The sequence below is a fragment of the Pseudorca crassidens genome, chromosome 16 (genome assembly GCF_039906515.1).
Source record: "Pseudorca crassidens isolate mPseCra1 chromosome 16, mPseCra1.hap1, whole genome shotgun sequence".
NCBI lineage: Eukaryota > Metazoa > Chordata > Mammalia > Artiodactyla > Delphinidae > Pseudorca > Pseudorca crassidens.
In genome coordinates this window covers 84,319,485-84,346,892 of record NC_090311.1, presented here as the reverse complement: position 1 = coordinate 84,346,892, position 27,408 = coordinate 84,319,485, and the positions used below count along the sequence as shown (strand labels likewise).

At 58.6% G+C, this 27,408-nt stretch overlaps 1 long non-coding RNA gene and 4 pseudogenes across 1 annotated transcript in view; 1 reads left to right on the top strand and 4 right to left on the bottom strand.

The window, feature by feature from the left end:
- Positions 1–2,402: 2,402 nt before the first annotated feature.
- On the bottom strand, positions 2,403–2,538 carry LOC137209581 (5S ribosomal RNA; annotated as a pseudogene).
- A 4,159-nt stretch (positions 2,539–6,697) lies between these two features.
- On the bottom strand, positions 6,698–6,833 carry LOC137209580 (5S ribosomal RNA; annotated as a pseudogene).
- A 4,159-nt stretch (positions 6,834–10,992) lies between these two features.
- Positions 10,993–11,128, bottom strand: LOC137209579 (5S ribosomal RNA; annotated as a pseudogene).
- Positions 11,129–22,416: 11,288 nt separating this feature from the next.
- Positions 22,417–27,408, top strand: part of LOC137209460 (uncharacterized) — a 60,395-nt gene continuing 55,403 nt past the window's right edge. Inside the window, exon 1 of the long non-coding RNA XR_010936068.1 lies at positions 22,417–22,541. This is a non-coding gene — a long non-coding RNA (uncharacterized lncRNA). The remainder of the gene's footprint in view (positions 22,542–27,408) is intronic.
- On the bottom strand, positions 23,734–23,854 carry LOC137209506 (5S ribosomal RNA; annotated as a pseudogene).

The window sequence follows — 27,408 nt, the reverse complement described above, 5'->3', positions numbered from 1 at the left end:
CAGGCCGCCACCCGGAGCAGCTGGTGTGCCGCTGCCTTCCAGGGACGCCTTCTGGCCGCCTGGCCGGTCAGGCAGGTGGGGAGTGCCCCATCAGACGCTTGCTGTGGTGGCAGGGGCCTGAGGAGGTGGGGCCTGCAGCGGTACCTGACAGGGGCGGAGACGGCTGCCTCCACCACCGCCGCCACCATCGCCGCCACCGCGGGCGACAAAAGGAGAAAGCGGAGCGAGAGGCAAAAAGCCTACAGCACCCGGTATTCCCAGGAGCTCTCCCAGCCAGGACGTCTCCCATCCAAGTTCGAAACAGGCCCGACCCTGCTTAGCTTCCGAGATCCAGACTTGATCGGGCCCGTCTAGGCTGCTTTGGTAGTAGGTGTCGGTGGGTCGCGGGCTGCCTCTTGAGGCGCAGCTTAGCAGGCCCTTGGGCCTTACTGCCAGCCTAGCGGCCCGCCCACCCTGGCAGGGCCCCGCCGGCCACCTAGGCAGAGGAACGGAGGTCTCGGTGATCGGGTGGTGGCGGAGGTGTTGGCGACCACCCAGCCCAGGGCGGGCGGGACCCAGCAAACGTTGCGGCGCTTGGCCTCCCACCCCAGATCCCGCAGGTCGCTCACAAGGATGTGGCCCCGGAGGCTTCAGGGCCCGGGGACTGCGGTCCCTTGGGCATCCCACCTGCCCGCCCACGCTGCGCTAGGCGCTGCCCTGTCGCAGACCGGGCCAGCCTTCCTGCTCGATAGCAGCTGGCCCGAAGCCAGTGGGAGCCACCTTTGCGTTAGCAAAGCCCCTTACCCAGCAACGCCCCCCTTGCCCCCACACCACCGTCCGAGCTCAGGACCCCGCCCCAGGTGGCCGGCAGGCCCGCGGAAGCGGCCTGGGCCCTCTATCCCTCTCCGGCACACGGCCGCGGCGAAACGGTGGAGGGGGGGCTTTTTCCGGATGGAGCTGTGGAGAGACACCCACCGGCAGACAGGTGGCGGCGCCGGGGCTGGGCTCCAGTGGGGACCGCCAGGTGCAGGTCGAGGGGCTCGCGGGCCGCATGGACGGCACCCGGGTCCGCGGCCATGTCTGCTTCGAGTCAGGGGACGAACGGAGCATATGGTTTGCCGCTGCCTTCCAGGGACGCCTTCTGGCCGCCTGGCCGCTCAGGCAGGCGGGGAGCGCCCCATCAGACGCTTGCTGTGGTGGGAGGGTCCTGAGGAGGTGGGGCCTGCAGCGGTACCCGGCGGGGGCGGAGACGGCCGCCGCCGCCACCGCCGCCGCCACCGCCGCCAACGCCACGACCGCCGCGGTCGACAAAATGAGAAGGTGTGTAGCGGGAGGCAAAAAGCCTACAGCACCTGGCGTTCCCAGGAGCTCTCCCGTCCGGGAGGTCTGCCATCCAACTACTAACCAGGCCCAACCATGCTTAGCTTCCGAGATCGAGTCGAGATCGGGCCCGTCTAGGGTGGTTTGGCCGTACACACTGGGGGGGTCGCGGGCTTCCACTTGAGGTGCAGCTTAGCAGGCTCTTGGGCCTTACCGCCGGCCCAGTGGCCCGCCTGCCCCGGCAGGGCCCCGCCGCCCGCCTAGGCAGGGGAACGGAGGTCTCGGGGACCAGGCGGTGGCAGAGGAGTTGGCGACCACCCAGCCCAGGGTGGGAGGGACCCAGGAAACATTTCGGCGCTTGGCCTCCCACCGCAGATCCCGCAGGTCGCTCACAGGGTTGTGGCCCCAGAGGCTTCAGGGCCCGGGGCCTGCGGTCCCTTGTGCATCCCACCTGACCGCCCACGCTGCGCTAGGCGCAGCCCTGTCGCAGACCGGGCCGGCCCTCCTGCCCGACAGCAGCTGGCCCGAAGCCAGTGGGAGCCACCATTGAGTTGGCAAAGCCCCTTAGACCCAGCAACTCCACCCTTGCCCCCACAACACCGTCCGACCTCAGGACCCCGCCCCTGGTGGCCGGCAGTCCCGCGGATGTGGCCTGGGCCCTCTATCCCTCTCCGGCACCCGGCCGCGGCGAAACGGTGGAGGGGGGGCTTTTTCCGGATGGAGCTTTGGAGAGACACCCACCGGCAGACAGGTGGCGGCGCCGGGGCTGGGCTCCAGTGGGGGCCGCCAGGTGCAGGTCGAGGGGCTCGCGGGCCGCATGGACGGCACCCAGGTCCGCGGCCATGTCTGCTTCGAGTCAGGGGACCAACGGAGCGTCTGGTGTGCCGCTGCCTTCCAGGGACGACTTCTGGCCGCCTGGCCGCTCAGGCAGGCGGGGAGCGCCCCATCAGACGCTTGCTGTGGTGGGAGGGTCCTGAGGAGGTGGGGCCTGCAGCGGTACCCGGCGGGGGCGGAGACGGCCGCCGCCACCACCGCCGCCACCGCCGCCACCGCCACGACCGCCACGGTCGACAAAAGGAGAAGGTGTGTAGCGGGAGGCAAAAAGCCTACAGCACCTGGCGTTCCCAGGAGCTCTCCCGTCCGGGAGGTCTCCCATCCGACTACTAACCAGGCCCAACCCTGCTTAGCTTCCGAGATCGAGTCGAGATCGGGCCCGTCTAGGGTGGTTTGGCCGTAGACACTGGGGGGGTCGCGGGCTTCCACTTGAGGCGCAGCTTAGCAGGCGCTTGGGCCTTACCGCCGGCCCAGTGGCCCGCCCGCCCCGGCAGGGCCCCGCCGCCCGCCTAGGCAGGGGAACGGAGGTCTCGGGGACCAGGCGGTGGCAGAGGAGTTGGCGACCACCCAGCCCAGGGCGGGAGGGACCCAGGAAACGTTTCGGCGCTTGGCCTCCCACCGCAGAGTCCGCAGGTCGCTCACAGGGATGTGGCCCCGGAGGCTTCAGGGCCCGGGGCCTGCGGTCCCTTGTGCATCCCACCTGACCGCCCACGCTGCGCTAGGCGCAGCCCAGCCGCAGACCGGGCCGGCCCTCCTGCCCGACAGCAGCTGGCCCGAAGCCAGTGGGAGCCACCATTGAGTTGGCAAAGCCCCTTAGACCCAGCAACGCCACCCTTGCCCCCACACCACCGTCCGAGCTCTGTACCCCGGCCCAGGGGGCCGGCAGGCCCGGGGAAGCGGCCTGGGCCCTCGATCCTGCTCCCGCCCACGGCCGAGGCGAAGCGGCGGAGGGGGTGCTTTTTCCGGATGGAGCTGTGGAGAGACACCCTGGAAGACAGGTGGTGGAGCCGGGCCTGGGCTCCTGTGGCTGCGGCCAGGTGTAGCTCGCGGGGCTCATGGACCGAACGGACGGCACCCGGGTCCGCGGCCATGTCTGGGTGACGTCAGGCCGCCCCTGGAGCGTCTGGTGTGCCGCTGCCTTCCAGGGACGCCTTCTGGCCGCCTGGCCAGTCAGGCAGGTGGGGAGTGCCCCATCAGACGCTTGCTGTGGTGGGAGGGGCCAGAGGAGGTGGGGCCTGCAGTGGTACCTGGTACCCAGCAGGCGTGGAGACGGCCGCCGCCACTGACACCGCGGGCGACAAAAGGAGAAAGCGGAGCGGGAGGCAAAAAGCGTACAGCACCCGGCATTCCCAGGAGCTCTCCCATCCAGGAGGTCTCCCATCCAAGTTCTAACCAGGCCCGACCCTGCTTAGCTTCCGAGATCCAGACTTGATTGGGCCCGTCTAGGCTGCTTTGGCAGTAGGTGTCAGTGGGTCGCGGGCTGCCTCTTGAGGCGCAGCTTAGCAGGCCCTTGCGCCTTACCGCAAGCCCAGCGGCCCGCCCGCCCTGGCAGGGCCCCGCCGCCCGTCTAGGCAGAGGAACGGAGGTCTCGGGGACCGGTTGCTGGCGCGAGGTGTTGGCGACCACCCAGCCCAGGGCGGGCGGGACCCAGGAAACGTTTCGTCGCTTGGCCTCCCACCCCAGATCCCGCAGGTCGCTCACAAGGATGTGGCCCCGGAGGCTTCAGGGCCCGGGGCCTGCGGTCCTTTGGGCATCTCACCTGCCTGCCCTCGCTGCGCTAGGCGCAGCCCTGTCGCAGACCGGGCCGGCCTTCCTGCCCGACAGCAGCTGGCCTGAAGCCAGTGGGAGCCACCGTTGAGTTGGCAAAGCCCCTTAGACCCAGCAACGCCACCCTTGCCCCCACACCACCGTCCGAGCTCTGTACCCCGGCCCAGGTGGCCGGCAGGCCTGCGGAAGCGGCCTGGGCCCTCTATCCCTCTCCGGCACACGGCCGCGGCGAAACGGTGGAGGGGGGCTTTTTCCGGATGGAGCTGTGGAGAGACACCCCGGAAGACAGGTGGCGGCGCCGGGGCTGGGCTCCAGTGGCTGCGGCCAGCTGCAGCTCGTGGGGCTCGGGGGCCGAACGGACGGCACCCGGGTCCGCGGCCATGTCTGGGTGACGTCAGGCCGCCACCCGGAGCAGCTGGTGTGCCGCTGCCTTCCAGGGACGCCTTCTGGCCGCCTGGCCGGTCAGGCAGGTGGGGAGTGCCCCATCAGACGCTTGCTGTGGTGGCAGGGGCCTGAGGAGGTGGGGCCTGCAGCGGTACCTGACAGGGGCGGAGACGGCTGCCTCCACCACCGCCGCCACCATCGCCGCCACCGCGGGCGACAAAAGGAGAAAGCGGAGCGAGAGGCAAAAAGCCTACAGCACCCGGTATTCCCAGGAGCTCTCCCAGCCAGGACGTCTCCCATCCAAGTTCGAAACAGGCCCGACCCTGCTTAGCTTCCGAGATCCAGACTTGATCGGGCCCGTCTAGGCTGCTTTGGTAGTAGGTGTCGGTGGGTCGCGGGCTGCCTCTTGAGGCGCAGCTTAGCAGGCCCTTGGGCCTTACTGCCAGCCTAGCGGCCCGCCCACCCTGGCAGGGCCCCGCCGGCCACCTAGGCAGAGGAACGGAGGTCTCGGTGATCGGGTGGTGGCGGAGGTGTTGGCGACCACCCAGCCCAGGGCGGGCGGGACCCAGCAAACGTTGCGGCGCTTGGCCTCCCACCCCAGATCCCGCAGGTCGCTCACAAGGATGTGGCCCCGGAGGCTTCAGGGCCCGGGGACTGCGGTCCCTTGGGCATCCCACCTGCCCGCCCACGCTGCGCTAGGCGCTGCCCTGTCGCAGACCGGGCCAGCCTTCCTGCTCGATAGCAGCTGGCCCGAAGCCAGTGGGAGCCACCTTTGCGTTAGCAAAGCCCCTTACCCAGCAACGCCCCCCTTGCCCCCACACCACCGTCCGAGCTCAGGACCCCGCCCCAGGTGGCCGGCAGGCCCGCGGAAGCGGCCTGGGCCCTCTATCCCTCTCCGGCACACGGCCGCGGCGAAACGGTGGAGGGGGGGCTTTTTCCGGATGGAGCTGTGGAGAGACACCCACCGGCAGACAGGTGGCGGCGCCGGGGCTGGGCTCCAGTGGGGACCGCCAGGTGCAGGTCGAGGGGCTCGCGGGCCGCATGGACGGCACCCGGGTCCGCGGCCATGTCTGCTTCGAGTCAGGGGACGAACGGAGCATATGGTTTGCCGCTGCCTTCCAGGGACGCCTTCTGGCCGCCTGGCCGCTCAGGCAGGCGGGGAGCGCCCCATCAGACGCTTGCTGTGGTGGGAGGGTCCTGAGGAGGTGGGGCCTGCAGCGGTACCCGGCGGGGGCGGAGACGGCCGCCGCCGCCACCGCCGCCGCCACCGCCGCCAACGCCACGACCGCCGCGGTCGACAAAATGAGAAGGTGTGTAGCGGGAGGCAAAAAGCCTACAGCACCTGGCGTTCCCAGGAGCTCTCCCGTCCGGGAGGTCTGCCATCCAACTACTAACCAGGCCCAACCATGCTTAGCTTCCGAGATCGAGTCGAGATCGGGCCCGTCTAGGGTGGTTTGGCCGTACACACTGGGGGGGTCGCGGGCTTCCACTTGAGGTGCAGCTTAGCAGGCTCTTGGGCCTTACCGCCGGCCCAGTGGCCCGCCTGCCCCGGCAGGGCCCCGCCGCCCGCCTAGGCAGGGGAACGGAGGTCTCGGGGACCAGGCGGTGGCAGAGGAGTTGGCGACCACCCAGCCCAGGGTGGGAGGGACCCAGGAAACATTTCGGCGCTTGGCCTCCCACCGCAGATCCCGCAGGTCGCTCACAGGGTTGTGGCCCCAGAGGCTTCAGGGCCCGGGGCCTGCGGTCCCTTGTGCATCCCACCTGACCGCCCACGCTGCGCTAGGCGCAGCCCTGTCGCAGACCGGGCCGGCCCTCCTGCCCGACAGCAGCTGGCCCGAAGCCAGTGGGAGCCACCATTGAGTTGGCAAAGCCCCTTAGACCCAGCAACTCCACCCTTGCCCCCACAACACCGTCCGACCTCAGGACCCCGCCCCTGGTGGCCGGCAGTCCCGCGGATGTGGCCTGGGCCCTCTATCCCTCTCCGGCACCCGGCCGCGGCGAAACGGTGGAGGGGGGGCTTTTTCCGGATGGAGCTTTGGAGAGACACCCACCGGCAGACAGGTGGCGGCGCCGGGGCTGGGCTCCAGTGGGGGCCGCCAGGTGCAGGTCGAGGGGCTCGCGGGCCGCATGGACGGCACCCAGGTCCGCGGCCATGTCTGCTTCGAGTCAGGGGACCAACGGAGCGTCTGGTGTGCCGCTGCCTTCCAGGGACGACTTCTGGCCGCCTGGCCGCTCAGGCAGGCGGGGAGCGCCCCATCAGACGCTTGCTGTGGTGGGAGGGTCCTGAGGAGGTGGGGCCTGCAGCGGTACCCGGCGGGGGCGGAGACGGCCGCCGCCACCGCCGCCGCCACCGCCGCCACCGCCACGACCGCCACGGTCGACAAAAGGAGAAGGTGTGTAGCGGGAGGCAAAAAGCCTACAGCACCTGGCGTTCCCAGGAGCTCTCCCGTCCGGGAGGTCTCCCATCCGACTACTAACCAGGCCCAACCCTGCTTAGCTTCCGAGATCGAGTCGAGATCGGGCCCGTCTAGGGTGGTTTGGCCGTAGACACTGGGGGGGTCGCGGGCTTCCACTTGAGGCGCAGCTTAGCAGGCGCTTGGGACTTACCGCCGGCCCAGTGGCCCGCCCGCCCCGGCAGGGCCCCGCCGCCCGCCTAGGCAGGGGAACGGAGGTCTCGGGGACCAGGCGGTGGCAGAGGAGTTGGCGACCACCCAGCCCAGGGCGGGAGGGACCCAGGAAACGTTTCGGCGCTTGGCCTCCCACCGCAGAGTCCGCAGGTCGCTCACAGGGATGTGGCCCCGGAGGCTTCAGGGCCCGGGGCCTGCGGTCCCTTGTGCATCCCACCTGACCGCCCACGCTGCGCTAGGCGCAGCCCAGCCGCAGACCGGGCCGGCCCTCCTGCCCGACAGCAGCTGGCCCGAAGCCAGTGGGAGCCACCATTGAGTTGGCAAAGCCCCTTAGACCCAGCAACGCCACCCTTGCCCCCACACCACCGTCCGAGCTCTGTACCCCGGCCCAGGGGGCCGGCAGGCCCGGGGAAGCGGCCTGGGCCCTCGATCCTGCTCCCGCCCACGGCCGAGGCGAAGCGGCGGAGGGGGTGCTTTTTCCGGATGGAGCTGTGGAGAGACACCCTGGAAGACAGGTGGTGGAGCCGGGCCTGGGCTCCTGTGGCTGCGGCCAGGTGTAGCTCGCGGGGCTCACGGACCGAACGGACGGCACCCGGGTCCGCGGCCATGTCTGGGTGACGTCAGGCCGCCCCTGGAGCGTCTGGTGTGCCGCTGCCTTCCAGGGACGCCTTCTGGCCGCCTGGCCAGTCAGGCAGGTGGGGAGTGCCCCATCAGACGCTTGCTGTGGTGGGAGGGGCCAGAGGAGGTGGGGCCTGCAGTGGTACCTGGTACCCAGCAGGCGTGGAGACGGCCGCCGCCACTGACACCGCGGGCGACAAAAGGAGAAAGCGGAGCGGGAGGCAAAAAGCGTACAGCACCCGGCATTCCCAGGAGCTCTCCCATCCAGGAGGTCTCCCATCCAAATTCTAACCAGGCCCGACCCTGCTTAGCTTCCGAGATCCAGACTTGATTGGGCCCGTCTAGGCTGCTTTGGCAGTAGGTGTCAGTGGGTCGCGGGCTGCCTCTTGAGGCGCAGCTTAGCAGGCCCTTGCGCCTTACCGCAAGCCCAGCGGCCCGCCCGCCCTGGCAGGGCCCCGCCGCCCGTCTAGGCAGAGGAACGGAGGTCTCGGGGACCGGTTGCTGGCGCGAGGTGTTGGCGACCACCCAGCCCAGGGCGGGCGGGACCCAGGAAACGTTTCGTCGCTTGGCCTCCCACCCCAGATCCCGCAGGTCGCTCACAAGGATGTGGCCCCGGAGGCTTCAGGGCCCGGGGCCTGCGGTCCTTTGGGCATCTCACCTGCCTGCCCTCGCTGCGCTAGGCGCTGCCCTGTCGCAGACTGGGCCGGCCTTCCTGCCCGACAGCAGCTGGCCTGAAGCCAGTGGGAGCCACCGTTGAGTTGGCAAAGCCCCTTAGACCCAGCAACGCCACCCTTGCCCCCACACCACCGTCCGAGCTCTGTACCCCGGCCCAGGTGGCCGGCAGGCCTGCGGAAGCGGCCTGGGCCCTCTATCCCTCTCCGGCACACGGCCGCGGCGAAACGGTGGAGGGGGGCTTTTTCCGGATGGAGCTGTGGAGAGACACCCCGGAAGACAGGTGGCGGCGCCGGGGCTGGGCTCCAGTGGCTGCGGCCAGCTGCAGCTCGTGGGGCTCGGGGGCCGAACGGACGGCACCCGGGTCCGCGGCCATGTCTGGGTGACGTCAGGCCGCCACCCGGAGCAGCTGGTGTGCCGCTGCCTTCCAGGGACGCCTTCTGGCCGCCTGGCCGGTCAGGCAGGTGGGGAGTGCCCCATCAGACGCTTGCTGTGGTGGCAGGGGCCTGAGGAGGTGGGGCCTGCAGCGGTACCTGACAGGGGCGGAGACGGCTGCCTCCACCACCGCCGCCACCATCGCCGCCACCGCGGGCGACAAAAGGAGAAAGCGGAGCGAGAGGCAAAAAGCCTACAGCACCCGGTATTCCCAGGAGCTCTCCCAGCCAGGACGTCTCCCATCCAAGTTCGAAACAGGCCCGACCCTGCTTAGCTTCCGAGATCCAGACTTGATCGGGCCCGTCTAGGCTGCTTTGGTAGTAGGTGTCGGTGGGTCGCGGGCTGCCTCTTGAGGCGCAGCTTAGCAGGCCCTTGGGCCTTACTGCCAGCCTAGCGGCCCGCCCACCCTGGCAGGGCCCCGCCGGCCACCTAGGCAGAGGAACGGAGGTCTCGGTGATCGGGTGGTGGCGGAGGTGTTGGCGACCACCCAGCCCAGGGCGGGCGGGACCCAGCAAACGTTGCGGCGCTTGGCCTCCCACCCCAGATCCCGCAGGTCGCTCACAAGGATGTGGCCCCGGAGGCTTCAGGGCCCGGGGACTGCGGTCCCTTGGGCATCCCACCTGCCCGCCCACGCTGCGCTAGGCGCTGCCCTGTCGCAGACCGGGCCAGCCTTCCTGCTCGATAGCAGCTGGCCCGAAGCCAGTGGGAGCCACCTTTGCGTTAGCAAAGCCCCTTACCCAGCAACGCCCCCCTTGCCCCCACACCACCGTCCGAGCTCAGGACCCCGCCCCAGGTGGCCGGCAGGCCCGCGGAAGCGGCCTGGGCCCTCTATCCCTCTCCGGCACACGGCCGCGGCGAAACGGTGGAGGGGGGGCTTTTTCCGGATGGAGCTGTGGAGAGACACCCACCGGCAGACAGGTGGCGGCGCCGGGGCTGGGCTCCAGTGGGGACCGCCAGGTGCAGGTCGAGGGGCTCGCGGGCCGCATGGACGGCACCCGGGTCCGCGGCCATGTCTGCTTCGAGTCAGGGGACGAACGGAGCATATGGTTTGCCGCTGCCTTCCAGGGACGCCTTCTGGCCGCCTGGCCGCTCAGGCAGGCGGGGAGCGCCCCATCAGACGCTTGCTGTGGTGGGAGGGTCCTGAGGAGGTGGGGCCTGCAGCGGTACCCGGCGGGGGCGGAGACGGCCGCCGCCGCCACCGCCGCCGCCACCGCCGCCAACGCCACGACCGCCGCGGTCGACAAAATGAGAAGGTGTGTAGCGGGAGGCAAAAAGCCTACAGCACCTGGCGTTCCCAGGAGCTCTCCCGTCCGGGAGGTCTGCCATCCAACTACTAACCAGGCCCAACCATGCTTAGCTTCCGAGATCGAGTCGAGATCGGGCCCGTCTAGGGTGGTTTGGCCGTACACACTGGGGGGGTCGCGGGCTTCCACTTGAGGTGCAGCTTAGCAGGCTCTTGGGCCTTACCGCCGGCCCAGTGGCCCGCCTGCCCCGGCAGGGCCCCGCCGCCCGCCTAGGCAGGGGAACGGAGGTCTCGGGGACCAGGCGGTGGCAGAGGAGTTGGCGACCACCCAGCCCAGGGTGGGAGGGACCCAGGAAACATTTCGGCGCTTGGCCTCCCACCGCAGATCCCGCAGGTCGCTCACAGGGTTGTGGCCCCAGAGGCTTCAGGGCCCGGGGCCTGCGGTCCCTTGTGCATCCCACCTGACCGCCCACGCTGCGCTAGGCGCAGCCCTGTCGCAGACCGGGCCGGCCCTCCTGCCCGACAGCAGCTGGCCCGAAGCCAGTGGGAGCCACCATTGAGTTGGCAAAGCCCCTTAGACCCAGCAACTCCACCCTTGCCCCCACAACACCGTCCGACCTCAGGACCCCGCCCCTGGTGGCCGGCAGTCCCGCGGATGTGGCCTGGGCCCTCTATCCCTCTCCGGCACCCGGCCGCGGCGAAACGGTGGAGGGGGGGCTTTTTCCGGATGGAGCTTTGGAGAGACACCCACCGGCAGACAGGTGGCGGCGCCGGGGCTGGGCTCCAGTGGGGGCCGCCAGGTGCAGGTCGAGGGGCTCGCGGGCCGCATGGACGGCACCCAGGTCCGCGGCCATGTCTGCTTCGAGTCAGGGGACCAACGGAGCGTCTGGTGTGCCGCTGCCTTCCAGGGACGACTTCTGGCCGCCTGGCCGCTCAGGCAGGCGGGGAGCGCCCCATCAGACGCTTGCTGTGGTGGGAGGGTCCTGAGGAGGTGGGGCCTGCAGCGGTACCCGGCGGGCGCGGAGACGGCCGCCGCCACCACCGCCGCCACCGCCGCCACCGCCACGACCGCCACGGTCGACAAAAGGAGAAGGTGTGTAGCGGGAGGCAAAAAGCCTACAGCACCTGGCGTTCCCAGGAGCTCTCCCGTCCGGGAGGTCTCCCATCCGACTACTAACCAGGCCCAACCCTGCTTAGCTTCCGAGATCGAGTCGAGATCGGGCCCGTCTAGGGTGGTTTGGCCGTAGACACTGGGGGGGTCGCGGGCTTCCACTTGAGGCGCAGCTTAGCAGGCGCTTGGGACTTACCGCCGGCCCAGTGGCCCGCCCGCCCCGGCAGGGCCCCGCCGCCCGCCTAGGCAGGGGAACGGAGGTCTCGGGGACCAGGCGGTGGCAGAGGAGTTGGCGACCACCCAGCCCAGGGCGGGAGGGACCCAGGAAACGTTTCGGCGCTTGGCCTCCCACCGCAGAGTCCGCAGGTCGCTCACAGGGATGTGGCCCCGGAGGCTTCAGGGCCCGGGGCCTGCGGTCCCTTGTGCATCCCACCTGACCGCCCACGCTGCGCTAGGCGCAGCCCAGCCGCAGACCGGGCCGGCCCTCCTGCCCGACAGCAGCTGGCCCGAAGCCAGTGGGAGCCACCATTGAGTTGGCAAAGCCCCTTAGACCCAGCAACGCCACCCTTGCCCCCACACCACCGTCCGAGCTCTGTACCCCGGCCCAGGGGGCCGGCAGGCCCGGGGAAGCGGCCTGGGCCCTCGATCCTGCTCCCGCCCACGGCCGAGGCGAAGCGGCGGAGGGGGTGCTTTTTCCGGATGGAGCTGTGGAGAGACACCCTGGAAGACAGGTGGTGGAGCCGGGCCTGGGCTCCTGTGGCTGCGGCCAGGTGTAGCTCGCGGGGCTCACGGACCGAACGGACGGCACCCGGGTCCGCGGCCATGTCTGGGTGACGTCAGGCCGCCCCTGGAGCGTCTGGTGTGCCGCTGCCTTCCAGGGACGCCTTCTGGCCGCCTGGCCAGTCAGGCAGGTGGGGAGTGCCCCATCAGACGCTTGCTGTGGTGGGAGGGGCCAGAGGAGGTGGGGCCTGCAGTGGTACCTGGTACCCAGCAGGCGTGGAGACGGCGGCCGCCACTGACACCGCGGGCGACAAAAGGAGAAAGCGGAGCGGGAGGCAAAAAGCGTACAGCACCCGGCATTCCCAGGAGCTCTCCCATCCAGGAGGTCTCCCATCCAAGTTCTAACCAGGCCCGACCCTGCTTAGCTTCCGAGATCCAGACTTGATTGGGCCCGTCTAGGCTGCTTTGGCAGTAGGTGTCAGTGGGTCGCGGGCTGCCTCTTGAGGCGCAGCTTAGCAGGCCCTTGCGCCTTACCGCAAGCCCAGCGGCCCGCCCGCCCTGGCAGGGCCCCGCCGCCCGTCTAGGCAGAGGAATGGAGGTCTCGGGGACCGGTTGCTGGCGCGAGGTGTTGGCGACCACCCAGCCCAGGGCGGGCGGGACCCAGGAAACGTTTCGTCGCTTGGCCTCCCACCCCAGATCCCGCAGGTCGCTCACAAGGATGTGGCCCCGGAGGCTTCAGGGCCCGGGGACTGCGGTCCCTTGGGCATCCCACCTGCCCGCCCACGCTGCGCTAGGCGCTGCCCTGTCGCAGACCCGGCCAGCCTTCCTGCCCGATAGCAGCTGGCCCGAAGCCAGTGGGAGCCACCTTTGCGTTAGCAAAGCCCCTTACCCAGCAACGCCCCCCTTGCCCCCACACCACCGTCCGAGCTCAGGACCCCGCCCCAGGTGGCCGGCAGGCCCGGGGAAGCGGCCTGGGCCCTCTATCCCTCTCCGGCACACGGCCGCGGCGAAACGATGGAGGGGGGGCTTTTTCCGGATGGAGCTGTGGAGAGACACCCACCGGCAGACAGGTGGCGGCGCCGGGGCTGGGCTCCAGTGGGGACCGCCAGGTGCAGGTCGAGGGGCTCGCGGGCCGAACGGACGGCACCCGGGTCCGCGGCCATGTCTGGGTGACGTCAGGCCGCCACCCGGAGCAGCTGGTGTGCCGCTGCCTTCCAGGGACGCCTTCTGGCCGCCTGGCCGCTCAGGCAGGCGGGGAGCGCCCCATCAGACGCTTGCTGTGGTGGGAGGGTCCTGAGGAGGTGGGGCCTGCAGCGGTACCCGGCGGGGGCGGAGACGGCCGCCGCCACCACCGCCGCCGCCGCCGCCGCCACCGCCGCCACCGCCACGACCGCCGCGGTCGACAAAATGAGAAGGTGTGTAGCGGGAGGCAAAAAGCCTACAGCACCCGGCGTTCCCAGGAGCTCTCCCGTCTGGGAGGTCTCCCATCCAACTACTAAGCGGGCCCAACCCTGCTTAGCTTCCGAGAAAGAGTCGAGATCAGGCCCGTCTAGGGTGGTTTGGCGGTAGACACTGGGGGGGTCGCGGTCTTCCACTTGAGGTGCAGCTTTGCAGGCGCTTGGGCCTTACCGCCGGCCCAGCGACCCGCCCCCCCCCCCCCCCACCGGCAGGGCCCCGCCGCCCGCCTAGGCAGGGGAACGGAGGTCTCGGGGACCGGTGGGTGGCGGAGGAGTTGGCGACCTCCCAGCCCAGGGCGGGTGGGACACAGCAAGCTTTTCGGCGCTTCGTGCCCCGCCCCAGATCCCACAGGCCGCTCTTAGGGATGTAGCCCTGGAGGCTTCAGGGCCCGGCGCCCGCGGTCCCTTGGGCATCCCACCTGCCTGCCCACGCTGTGCTAGGCGCAGCGCAGACGCAGACCGGCCTGGCCCTCCTGCCCCACAGCAAATGGCCCGAAGCCACTGGGAGCCACCATTGATTTGGCACGGCCCCTTAGACCCGCAACGCCACGCTTGCGCCTACAACACCGTCCGAGCTCAGGACCCCGCCCCAGGTGGCCTGCAGGCCCACGGAAACGGCCTGGGCCCTCTATCCCTCTCCGGCTCCTGGCGGCGGAGAAACGGTTGAGGGGGTGCTTTTTCCGGATGGAGCTGTGGAGAGACACCCCCCGGCAGACAGGTGGCGGCGCCAGGGCTGGGCTCCAGTGGTGGCGGCCAGTTGCAGGTTGAGGGGCTCACGAGCCTCTCGGAAGGCACCCGGGTCCGCGGCCATGTCTGGGTCCCGGCAGGCCACCCCCGGAGCGTCTTGTGTGCCACTGCCTTCTAGGGCCGCCTTCTGGCCGCCTGGCCGGCCAGGCCGGTGGGGAGCGCCCACTGCAGCACGCTGTGGTGTGAGGGGACTGAGGAGGTGGGGTCTGCAGCGGTGCCTTTTCTTGGCGGAGCCTGCGGCCACCGATGCAGGTGACTAAAGGAGAAGGTGGATCGGGACGTAAAAATCCTACAGCACCCGGGTGCATCACCTGGGTCTTCGAGGAGGGACCTCCATGACTGGGCGGTGGAAAGAGCAAGGAAAGGAAGCAGATAGGGATGTTAGAACATTTTAGGAGCAGGTTCCTGTTGTCTGCTTCAGAAGTCAGTATAGGATCTGCCCACTAGGCTTGGATTACCCCACACCAGAGTCTGCCACCCGGGCTGCAGATGTCCCCAAAGCCTCACTGCTAACCCCACGCCTCCCCCGACTCTGATGGCAGCTTGTGTGTGCACCCCTAGTGCCTCCGTAGAGACGCATCCAGGAGACGGGGAGCTTGCTCAGAAAACAGGCTGCAATCAGTGGGCAAGGGAGAAACCACAAACTTGACTTACAGTGCCGCCTTCTGGAATACAAAATAAATGTTTCTAATAGCCACTTGGTCCATTGTAAGGACCAAAGTAAACATAAATCCTTACCTAACAAAGGTGTCTGCTACTTCAAATGTGAATGCACAGTTGCATATATTTAAACACTACGAAAACCCAGGGAAATATGTTATCGCAAAGAGAAAATTCTCCAGCAACTGAACACAAAGGCATGGAATATTATGATCTAACTGATAAAGAATTCAAAATACCTATTACGAAGAAATTCAACAAGCTACCAGAAAACTCAAAAAGGCAATTCAGTAAACCCGGTAATAAATATAAATGTAAGGAAAAGAAGGATTTCCTTAACAAAGATTTTGAAATTATAAAAATATTGTGGACTGAAAGACTCAATGAATGAATGAGATGAAGAATGCAATGGACAGCATGTGCGGCAAGGCAGACCAGGTGGAAGAATGGGTGACCTGGAGGATACAACCGTAGGAAGAATACAGTTAGAAGAGGAATAGAACTAAGGTTTCCTAAGAGTGAAGACAGCCTGAGAGAGCCATTGGTTTCCTTCAGAAAGGCGAATATCCAACTAACTGGGATTCCAGAAGAAGAGAGGAAGAAGGGGGCAGATAGTTTCTTTAAAGAAATAGTAGCTGAGGGAATTCCCTGGCAGTCCAGTGGTTAGGACTCGGTGCTTTCACTGCCGTGGTCCCGGGTTTCATCCTTAGTCAAGGAACTAAGATTCCACAAGCCACATGGCATGGCCAAAAAAAGTAGCTGAAAACATTACAAACCTATAAATAGATTCTCTTTTTCAGATTCTTTTCCATTATAAGTTATTCTATGTTGAGCATATTTTCGTGTGCCTATTGGCCATATGTACGTCTCCTTTGGAGAATTGTCTAGTTATGTCTTCTGCCCATGTTTCAATTGGGTTATTTGTTTTTTGTTATTGAACTGTAGGAGCTATTTGTATATTTTGGAAATTAATCCCTTGTCGGTTGCATCATTTGCAAACGTTTTCTCCCAGTCCGTATATTGTCTTTCTTTTTGTTAATGGTTTCCTTTGGTGTGAAAAAGCTTTTAAGTTTGATTGCCCATTTGTTTATTTTTGCTTTTATTTCTATTGCCTTGGTAGGCTGCCCTAAGAAAACATTGCTACAATTTATATCAGAGAATGTTTTGCCTATGTTCCCTTCTAAGAGTTTTATGGTATCATGACTTATACTTAAGTCTTTAAGCCATTTTGAGTTTATTTATGTGTATGGTGTGAGGGAGTGTTCTAACTTCATTGATTTGCATGTGGCTGTCCAGCTTTCCCAACTCCACTTGCTGAAGATATTGTCTTTTCTCCATTTTACATTCTTGTCTCCTTTGTCATAGATTAATTGACTGTAGGAGTGTGGATTTATTTCTGGGCTCTCTATTCTGTTCCATTGAGCTATATGTCTGTTTTTGTGCCAATGCCATGCCATTTTGATTAATGTAGCTTTGTAGTATAGTCTGAAGTCTGGGCAGTTTATGCCTCCAGCTTTGTTCTTTTTCCTTAGGATTGCTTTGGCAATTCTCGGTTAAAATGGACTATTTTATCTATTAGATGTTTTATATAATTCACAAAATATCCACAAAGCAAAAAACTAGAGTAGATCCACAAAAGGCAAAGAAAGGGGAAACAGAGCGTACCACCAGGGAAATTAAGCAATTTATGAAGTAGGCTGAGAAAGACAGGGAAAGAAACTATGCAAATACAAAACAACAAGACAGCAACTCATAAATTGGCATTAGTAAATCCCTACATATCAATAATTACTCTAAATGTAACTGGATTGATTTCACCATTAAAAGTCCCAGAGTGGCTGAATGAATTTAAAATAATGACACCCAACTGTAAGAAAGACCCATTTCAGATTTAAGGACAAACATAGAATCAAAGTCAAAGGACAGAAAATTATATTCCATGCACCTGAATACCAATACAAAGTGGGAAAAACTACACTTATATCTGACAAAATAGACTTTAAGCCAAAAATACTAACAAGCGACAAAGAAGGCGATTATAAAATGATAAAGTGGGCTTCCCTGGTGGCCCAGTGGTTCAGAATCCACCTGCCAATGCAGGGGACGTGGGTTCGAGCCCTGGTCTGGGAAGATCCCACATGCAGTGGGTCAACTAAGCCCGTGTGCCACAACTACTGAGCCTTCACTCTAGAGCCCACGAGGCACAACTACTGAGCCCATGTGCCACAACTACTGAAGCCCGCACATCTAGAGCCTGTGATCCGCAACAAGAGAAGCCACCTTAATGAGAGGCCTGCGCACCGTAACGAAGAGTAGCCCCTGCTCACTGCAACTGAAAAGAAAGCCTGAGCACAGCAACTAAGACCTAATGAAGCCAAAAATAAATAAATTTATTTAAAAAAGTAAAATGATAAAGTACTCAATCCATCAAAAAGATATAATAATAAACACATACACACCCAACACTGGAACACCTAAATACATTAAGTAAATACTAACAGATATGAAGGGAGACATAGAAAGATTAATAGTAGGGTATTTCAGCATCCCACTTTCAACAATTGATAGATCATCCAGACCAAAAATCAGCAAGAAATGATGAACTTAAACCGTACATTAGACCAAGTGGATCTACCAGGCACCTATAGGACATTCCATCCAACAGCAGCAGAATATACATTCTTTTTAAGTGCACACTGCACATTTCTAAGGATTGATTATACGATAGGACATAAAACAACTCTTAGCAAGTTTAGGAAGATTGAAATCATACCAGGTATCCTTTCGAACCACAATAATTTAAACTAGAATCAACAACAAGGAGGAAAGCTGGAAAATCCACAAATAAAGGAAACTAAACAAAACATTCATGAAAAAAATCAATGGGTCAAAGAAGAAATCAAAGAAAGTCTCAAAACAAATGAAAAGAGGAACACAACTTACCAACACCCCTAGCCGTCCACAGAGGGAGGTTTATAGAGAAATATTCATAGATTAACATTAGAAAAGCCTAAAGTACACAACCTGGGGCTTCCCTGGTGGCACAGTGGTTAAGAATCTGCCTGCCAATGCAGGGAACACTGGTTCGATCCCTGGTCTGGGAAGATTCCCACATGCTGCGGAGAAACTAAGCCCGTGTGCCACAACTACTGAGCCTGCGCTCCACTCTAGAGCCTGCGAGCCACAGCTACTGAGCTCATGTGCCACAACTACTGAAGTCCACATGCCTAGAGCCCGTGCTCTGCAACAAGAGAAGCCACCGCAATGAGAAGCCCGCACATCGCAACGAAGAGTAGCCCCCCACTCGCCGCCACTACAGAAAGCCTGAACGCAGCAATGAATACCCAATGCAGCCAAAAATAAATAAATAAATAAAATAAATTTATTAAAAATAAATAAATAAAAGAAAATACACAACCTAACTTTACACCTCAAGGAACTAGAAAAAGTAGAACAAAGTAAACCCAAATTTAGCAGAAGAAAGGAAATAAAGCCCAGAGTGGAAATAATGAAAATAGAGAGCAGAAAACAATAGGAGGGATCTTTTATAAAAAATAAACAAAATTGAGAAAGCTTTAGCTACATTAAGAAGAAAGAGAAAAGACAAAGTTAGAAATGAAAGAGGAGACATTAAACTGTTAATCCAGAAATACATAAGATCATGAGAAACTACTATGAAAATCTTTATGCCAACAAAAAATGACCTACAAGAAATGGGTAATTACCTAGAATCATACAACCTACCAAGACTGACTGAACCAGGAAAAAAAAAATAGCAAGTCTGACAGACAAATAATGAGGAAGGTGATTGAATCAGTAATCTAAAACCTCTCAACACAGAAAACCTCAGGACCAGATGGCTTCACTGGTGAATTCTATCAAATGTCTAAGGAAAAATTAACACCAATCCTTCTTAAAGTCTTCCAGAATTTGAAGAGGAGGAAACATGTCCAAACTTTTTCTATGATGCAAACATTGCTCTGATACCAAAGCCAGATAAGGACAGCACGAGAAAAGAAAACTATAGGGACTTCCCTTGTGGCACAGTGGTTAAGACTCTACAATCCCAATGCAGGGGGCCCAGGTTCGGGATCCCTGGTCAGGGAACTAGATCCCACATGCATGCCGCAACTAAAGAGTTTGCATGCCACAACTAAAGAGTTCACATGCCACAACTAAGTAGCCAGCAAGCCACAGCTAAGACCTGGCACAACCAAATTAATTAATTAATTTAAAAGAAAACAACTATAGACCAATATCCCTGATAAACGTAGATACAAAAACTCTCAACAAAATACTCGCAAACCAAATCCAAGAACACATGAAAAGGATCATACACCATAACCAAGTGGGATTTATCCCTGGGATGCAAGGAGTGTTTGATGTATGCAAAATGTGATACCCCACATTAATAAAGTGAAAGACATGGGCTTACCTGGTGGCGCAGTGGTTGAGACTCCTCCTCCCGATGCAGGGGACATGGGTTCGTGCCCCAGTCTGGGAAGATCCCACACGCCGTGGAGCGGCTAGGCCCGTGAGCCATGGCCGCTGAGACTGCGCGTCGGGAGCCTTTGCTCCGCAACGGGAGAGGCCACAACAGTGAGAGGCCCGTGTACTGCAAAAAAAAAAAAAAAAAAAAAAGTGAAAGATAAAGATTATATGATCATTTCAATAGACGCAGTAAAAGCTTTTAATAAAATACAACGTCGCTTCATGATAAAAACCCTCAACCGACTGGGGATAGAAAGAACACACCTCAACATATTAAGGACATATACAACAAACACAGAGCTAACATCATACTCGGTGGAGAAAAATTGAAAGCTTTTCCTCTAAGATCAGGAACAAGATAAGAGTGCTGACTCTCTCTACTCTTATTCAGCATAATTCTGGAAGTCCTAACTACAGAAATCAGCCAAGACAAAGAAATAAAAGACATATAAATTGGAAAAGAACAAGTAAATTTTTGCTATTTGGCTGATGGTATGATCTTATATATTAAAAATTCTAACTCAACTAAAAATCTGTTGGATGTAATCAATGAATTCCGTAAATTTGCAGGATATAAAATCAATGCACAGAAATTAATTGCTTTTCTATAAACTAACAATGAAACATCTGAAAAAGAATTAAAGAAAACTCACAGAAAGATTCACAATAGCATCAAACACAACAGAATACCTAGGAATAAATTTAACCATGAAAGTGAAAGATCTGTACGACCCAAACTACAAGACTTTATGGAAAGAAATCAAAGAAGACACAAATAAATGGAAAGACATCCTGTGTTCATTATTTGAAAGAGTTAATTTTGTGAAAACATCAAATCAAACCTTATGAAAATTCCAGTGGCAATTTGTTTTGGAGGGGTTTGAGAGTTTAGTTTACCTTTGGGTTCACACAGTGCAACAGGGGTGGAGACAGGGTGCACAGGACTCCCAGGCCACTTCCCAGCAGAAGAGGGACGTGTCACTGGCTGCTGCACCTGCCACATGCTCCCGGTATGGGTGATCCAGGGGCATTTTTATAGAAATAGAAAAAACAATCCTAAAATTTGGATGAAATGACAAAAAAAAAAATCCCACATGGCCAAAGTAATAGAGAAAGAAAAGCAACACCGTAAGCATGATGGTTTCTAATTTCAAACTATACTACAAAGCTATAGTAATTAATTAGGTAATAATACTGGCATAAAAATAGACCCATAGACTAATGGAACAGAGTGGAAAGCCCAGAATTAAAAACCTGCATATACATACAGCTAAAATCTAATAATGAAGGCAGAAACTTCCAGTGGGGACAGGACAGTCTCTTCAACAATGGTTTTGGGAAAACTGGAGAACCACATACAGAAAAATGAAATTGGACTACTATCTTACACAACTCAGAAAATTAACTCAAAATGGATCAAACAGTTAAACCTAAGATCTGAAACCATAAAACTCCTAGAAGAAAACGTAGGGAAGACTGTCCTCAATATTGGCCTTGTCAATGATATTTTGGATGTGACATCAAAAGTACAAACAGCAACAACCTAATCAACAGATGGGACTACATCAAACTTAAAAGCTTCTGCACAGTAAAAGAAACAATCAACAAAGTGAAAAGGCAACCTACAGGATGGGAGAAACATTTTGCAAACTATATATCAGAATAGGGGTTAATATATAAAACATATAAAGAACTCATAAGACTCATAAAACAATCTGATTTAAAAATGAGCAGAGGAACTAAACAGACAGTTTTTCAAAGAAGACATACAAGTTACCAACAGGGACATGAACAGGTGCTCAACATCACTAATCATCAGGGAAATGCAAATTGAAACCATGATGTGGTCTCACCTCACATCTATTAGAACGTTGATCATCAAGAAGACAAAAATAACAAACGTTAATGAGAATATGGAGAAAAGGGAAACTTTGTGAACTGTTTGTGGGATTGTCAACTGGTGCCGCACTGTGGAGAACAGTATGGAAGTTCCTCAAAAATGAAAAGTAGAACCACCATGTGATGCAGCAGTCCCGCTCCTGGGTATAAACCCACAGGAAATGGAAACTGGTTACTGAAGAGACACTTGCACTCCCATGTTGATGGCAGCATTACTCACAACAGCCATGATATGGAAATAAATTAAATGACTATCAACAAATAAATTAACAAAGAAATTGTGGTATATTTATACAATAGAATACTATCCAACCATGAGAGAAAAGGAGGACTGTAAGAAGAAGAGCTTGTGAAGTGATTGGGGGCGTGCCAGTGGCAGCCTTGCCAGCTCTGAGGGCTGGGATGGACAAGGCTGTACAAGGGGAGGGAGCATGCGGGATGGGAAAGGGGAGACTAGGGTAGATGCTGCGGGTGGAGGAGGGATCATCTCCTGCTGAGTTCTCCTCTGCAGGGTGGACTTGAGCCCAGGCATTGAAAGAAAAATCTCAGAGACTTCATTTTGAGATTGGATTTCAATAACAGGTGTTCTTTTAAGCTCCTGATGACACTCAGGGGGAAAATGTTGATTATTCTCTTCTGTGAAAATTAAAATTTTTATTTTTATTTATATTGATGTTTTACTTATATTTATGTTTGCATTGAAAGTTTCCATTGGTAACTGGTGTCTTTTCCTGGGCAATCACTTGAATGTCTTCAACTAACTCGGGCATATGTCCGCCTCTCAGGGATGGACCACCCATTTATTTGTTCATCCAAGAAAAACTTGCCAAGGGCTGGGTCAAGCCTGGGAGTGTAAAGATTCACAAGCTATATGATCCATGCAATGGAATGCATTACTCCTTAAACAGGAAGGAAATTCTGACACAGGCTACAATAAGGAAGAACCTTGAAAACATTATGCTACATGAAATAGGCCAGAGACAACAGGACAAATAATGTATGATCCCACTTAGAACAGGCCAGTTCCTAGATAGAGAATGCAGAAGAGAGGTTATGGGGGCTGGGGGAGGGGAGATGGGGTGTTACCGTGTAATGGGTACAGGATGTCAATTTGGATTGATGAATAAGTCTTAGAAATGGACAGTGGAGACGGTTGTACCACATTATCAGTGTACTTAACACCGCTGAACTATACACTTAAAAAGGTCAAAATGGTAAATTTTGATATGTGTATTTTAACCACAATGTAAAAAAAAGGTTCACAAACTATAGACCCTGTCTGCTAGAGAGTCATTCTCCAGAGCAGGACAGGGTCATTGTATGCAGTGGGAAAGCCGCTTACAGGGAGGAGAGCCTGGGGTGTGTGGAAGCACCTGACCCAGCAGGGGCGGTGGGGGGGGGGTTGAGTCCTGAGCCAGCTCCGCATGAGTCAGCCAGGCTGAGTGTGTGCTGGGCGCCAAGCCTGAAGGCAAGCAGGGAAGAGGTTCTCATCGGGGAGAACGTAAGTGCCTGGTGTTTGAGGAACATTAAGAGACTTTTGGCCTGGAGACAGTGATGTGACAGACCCGGCTGGCCAGGTAGGCTGGGAGCGCCTCCTCCGACGCGTATTGTGGTGGGAGGGGCCTGAGGAGGTGGCGCCTGGAGCGGTTCCCGGCTGGGTTGCAGCCTGCGGCCGCCGCCGCGAACGACTAAAGGAGAAAGCGGAGCGGGAGGCAAAAAGCCTACAGCACCCGGTATTCCCAGGAGGTCTCCCATCCAGGAAGTCTCCCATCCATGTACTAAACAGGCCCGACCGTGCTTAGCCTTCTAGATCGAAACGAAATAGGACCCGTCTAGGGCGGTTTGGCCGTACGCATCAGTGGAGTCGCGAGCTGCCTCTTGAGGCGCAGCTTAGCAGGCCCTTGGGCCTTACCGCCAGCCCAGCGGCCCGCCCGCCCTGGCAGGGCCCCGCCGCCCGCCTAGGCAGGGGAACGGAGGTCTCGGGTACCGGGGGCTGGTGGAGGTGTTGGCGACCACCCAGCCCAGGGCGGGCGGGACCCAGCAAACTTTTCGGCGCTTGGCGCCCCGCCGCAGATCCCGCACGTCGCTCACAGGGACGTGGCGCCGGAGGCTTCAGGGCCCGGGGCCCGCGGTCCCTTGGGCATCCCACCTGCCCGCCCACACTGCGCTAGGCGCAGCCCAGACGCAGACCGGACCGGCCCTCCTGCCTGACAGCAGCTGGCCCGAAGCCACTGGGAGCCACCATTGAGTTGGCACGGCCCCTAAGACCCAGCAACGCCACCCTTGCCCCCACGCCACTGTCGGAGCTCAAGACCCCGCCCCAGGTGGCCAGCAGGCCTGGGGAAGCGGCCTGGGCCCTCGATCCCGCTCCCGCCCCCGGCCGCGGCGAAACGGCAGAGGGGGGGGGGCTTTTCCCGGATGGAGCTGTGGAGAGACACCCCCCGGCAGACAGGTGGCGGCGCCGGGGCTGGGCTGCAGTGGGGGCGGCCAGGTGCAGGTCGAGGGGCTCGCGGGCCGCACGGACGGCAACCGGGCCCGCAGCGGAGTCTGGGTCCGGGCCAGCCGCCCCGGAGCGTCTGGGGGTGCGGCTGCCTTCCAGGGCCGCCTTCTGGCCGCCAGGCCGGCCGGGCCGGCGGGGAGCGCCCCCTCCGTCGCGCGCTGTGGTGGGAGGGGCCTGAGGAGGTGGGGCCTGCAGCGGGGCCCGGCGCGGGCGGAGCCGGCGGCCACCGCCGCGGGCGAGTAAAGGAGAAGACGGAGCGGGAGGCAAAAAGCCTACAGCACCCGGTCTTCCCAGGCGGTCTCCCATCCAAGTACTAAACAGGCCCGACCCTGCTTAAGCTTCCGAGATCGAGACGAGATCGGGCCCGTCTAGGCTGGTTTGGCAATAGACGTTGGTGGGGTCGCGGTCTGCCTCTTGAGGCGCAGCTTAGCAGGCGCTTGGACCTTACCGCCAGTCCAGCGGGCCCGCCCGCCCTGGCAGGGCCCCGTCGCCCGACCATGCAGGGGGAACGGAGATCTCGGGAATCGGGCGGTGGCGGAGAGCTTGGCGACCTCCCAGCCCAGGGCGGGCGTGACCCAGCAAACCCATTCGGCGCTTGGCGCCCCGCCCCAGATCCCGCACGTCGCTCACAGGGACGGACGTGGCCCCGGAGGCTTCAGGGCCCGGCGCCCGCGGTCCCTTGGGCATCCCACCTGCCCGCCCACGAGGCGCTAGGCGCAGCCCAGCCGCAGACCGGGCCGGCCCTCCTGCCCGACAGCAGCTGGCCCGAAGCCACTGGCAGCCACCTTTGAGTCGCCACGGCCCCTTAGCGCCAGCAAGGCCACCGTTGCCCGCACGCCACACGCCGAGCTCAGGACCCCGCCCCTGGTGGCCGGCAGGCCCGGGGAAGCGGCCCCTGCCCTCGATCCCGCTCCTGCCGCCGGCCGCGGCGACACGGCGGAGGGGGGTGCTTGTGCCGGAGGGAGCTGTGGAGGGACACACCGGTACACAGGTGGCGGCGCCGGGGCTGGGCGCCAGTGGGGGGCGGCCAGGTGCAGGTCGAGGGGCTCGCGGGCCGCATGGACGGCAACCGGGCCCGCAGCGGAGTCTGGGTCCGGGCCAGCCGCCCCGGGAGCGTCTGGGGGTGCGGCTGCCTTCCAGGGCCGCCTTCTGGCCGCCTTCTGGCCGCCAGGCCGGCCGGGCCGGCGGGGAGCGCCCTCTCCGTCGCGCGCTGTGGTGGGAGGGGCCTGAGGAGGTGGGGCCTGCAGCGGGGCCCGGCGCGGCGGAGCCGGCGGCCACCGCCGCGGGCGAGTAAAGGAGAAGGCGGAGCAGGAGGCAAAAAGCCTACAGCACCTGGTATTCCCAGGCGGTCTCCCATCCAGTTACGAAGCTGCCCCAAACAAGGTATCGTTTAGAGGGCTGAGGCACTCGTGTTTCCTACTTTTCGTCGCTTTTGCATCCTAGGACTTGAGGGATTTTCCAGGTGGTTCCATGCTTGACACTTTACCATACATACTGATTGCTTCTCAGATCGTAGTGGTTCTCTGCCATTGGGTGTGGATCAATATTTGTTGCTCCTTTCGTGGTGTCTGTAAAGTGATGGATGAATGAGGTGTTGGAAGCCTTTGAAACTAGCAGCTCTCGTTTGAATGAGACTCACCCACACTCCTGTGATCTGTCACCCACCCAGCACACCATCCATCTTGAGATTCCGTTTCTCATGACCAGAGGTCCACTCTTGTGTCTTTAGTAACTTGAGATTTTTCTTTGTTCATTTTGCAGTTCTGAAATGCTCTCCGGCAGTAGGAAATGTTTGAACTGTCCGTGTTGCAGGTAGTTTCTTTGCAGTCACAGTGAAATAAACTTTTGACAGGAGGTTGTAATCGATTCATATGTGTAATTGCTTCAAATGTTACTGTTCATTTGACACAGTTTCAGATGCCAGTATTGAAGCTCTGACCACATTCTGGGAACAGGTGTTCATTGAAGTGTGATGTAAGAGTAAATAATTGCAAAAAGTCTCATACATCATTAAAGAATCCTGGAAGCCCAGAGCAAGGGATTAGTAACTACCTGGGGTGTCAGGAAGTTTGCAAGGATTTAACATTGATGAAAGAGTTTGAAAGGTGAATAAATAGGCTGGAGGAAGAAAAGGCCTTCTTTCCAAAGTGGCATTGAGTCTTGGAAACATTTACATCCAGGCAGAAGCATTCAGGGGCTGTGGTCGCTAGCCTCCACACGAGGCCTTTGTCCTGGCCTTGTGAGCCCGTCTTGGGTCTTCTGGCTTTTGACTCACGTGCAGTGCTTGCTCCAGGCCTCTGCTCTGGCCTGGGCCTTGCCTCTTCCCTCCAAGTTTGACTTATTTCTCTGAAGTTGACCTGTGTTTTCACTGATCACATATTATATTCCCCTTATCAGTACTATTTTTAGTAAAACAAGTGTCATGGAACCATTTACCCACGTGACTTTGTTTTGTCACTTAAAAATAGTTCCGATTAAATGATAACAGAGTACTCAAAGATCATTATTATGAGACACATCCCGATTTCAGAGATACTAAATTATAAAAACAGATTTGTCTTAGAATCCATGAAATGCATCACATCTCAGTGGCTGCACCTCCATATTTGCCCAGCATCTGGGTTGCTTATTTCTTTTCTTTCTTTCTTAAATTTAGGTATAGTTGATTTACAATATTATATGTTTCAAGTGTACAATAATGATTCAAAATTTTAATAGATTATACTCCATTTGAAGTTATTATACACCTCAGTGTTCATTGCAGCACTATTTACAATAGCCTGGACATGGAAGCAACCTAAATGACCATCAACATAGGAATGGATAAAGAAGATGTGCTATATGTATACAATGGAATATTACTCAGAAATAAAAGAAAGAATGAAATAATGCCATGTGCAGCAACATGCATGGACCTGGAGATTGCCATACTGAGTGAAGTAAGTCAGACAGAGAAAGACAACTGTCATATGATGTCACTTATATGTGGTAGCTAAAAAAAAGGAAGGTACAAATGAACTTATTTACAAAAGAGAAGCGGAGGCACGCATGCAGAAGACTAACTTATGGTTACCAGTGGATCAGGGTTGGGGGAGGGATAAATTGGGAAATTGGGACTGACATATACACACACTGCTATATATAGAATAGATAACTAATAAGAACCTGCTGTATAGCACAGGGAACTCCACTCAGTACTCTCTAATGACCTATATGGGAAAAGAATCTGGAAAAAAAAAAGGTGGTTATATGTATATGTACAACTGATTCATTTTGCTGTAGACCTGAAATTAACACAAATTGTAAATCAAATATACTCCAATAAATTTTTTTAAAAGTTAGTATAAAACACTGGCTTTATTACCTGGGTTGTATAATGGATCCTTGTAGCTTATCTATTTTATACATACATAGTGGTTTGTACCTATGAATCTTCTACCCTTATCTTGCCCCTCCCCCTACCCTCTCCCCACTGGTTAACACTAGTTTGCTCTCTGGATCTGTGGGTTGCTCATTCCTGCTCTGACTAAGCTTGACCTCCCTGATTTCTCTCCCAGCCTCTGCCTAAGCCTGGAAGCCACCAGCACAGGATCACCTGTTTCCTCTTCTGCCTTTCTGTCCTATTCTCAAACATGACAAGGTCAGGGAACCTCAGGAAACTATGTTTCTCCTACAATGGACTTGAACCTCAGAGATCATAACTGCAGGCACCCTGGCCCCCACCCCTGGCTGTTCCCACACAGCAGGACCCACGGCTGCTTCAACACTTGCAGGTGTAGCTGTTATGGATGCTACATGGGCGGTTCAGGACCAGAGTAGGACCAGTGGCTTCCTCCCTCTTCTTGTCCTGGCCTCTTAGGTGCTGTCCTCAGTGACACAGGGAAGGGCCAGCGTGAGCATCTCAGCCCAGAAAGTCTTTGTGGTCTGTGTTTCTTTCATTAAAA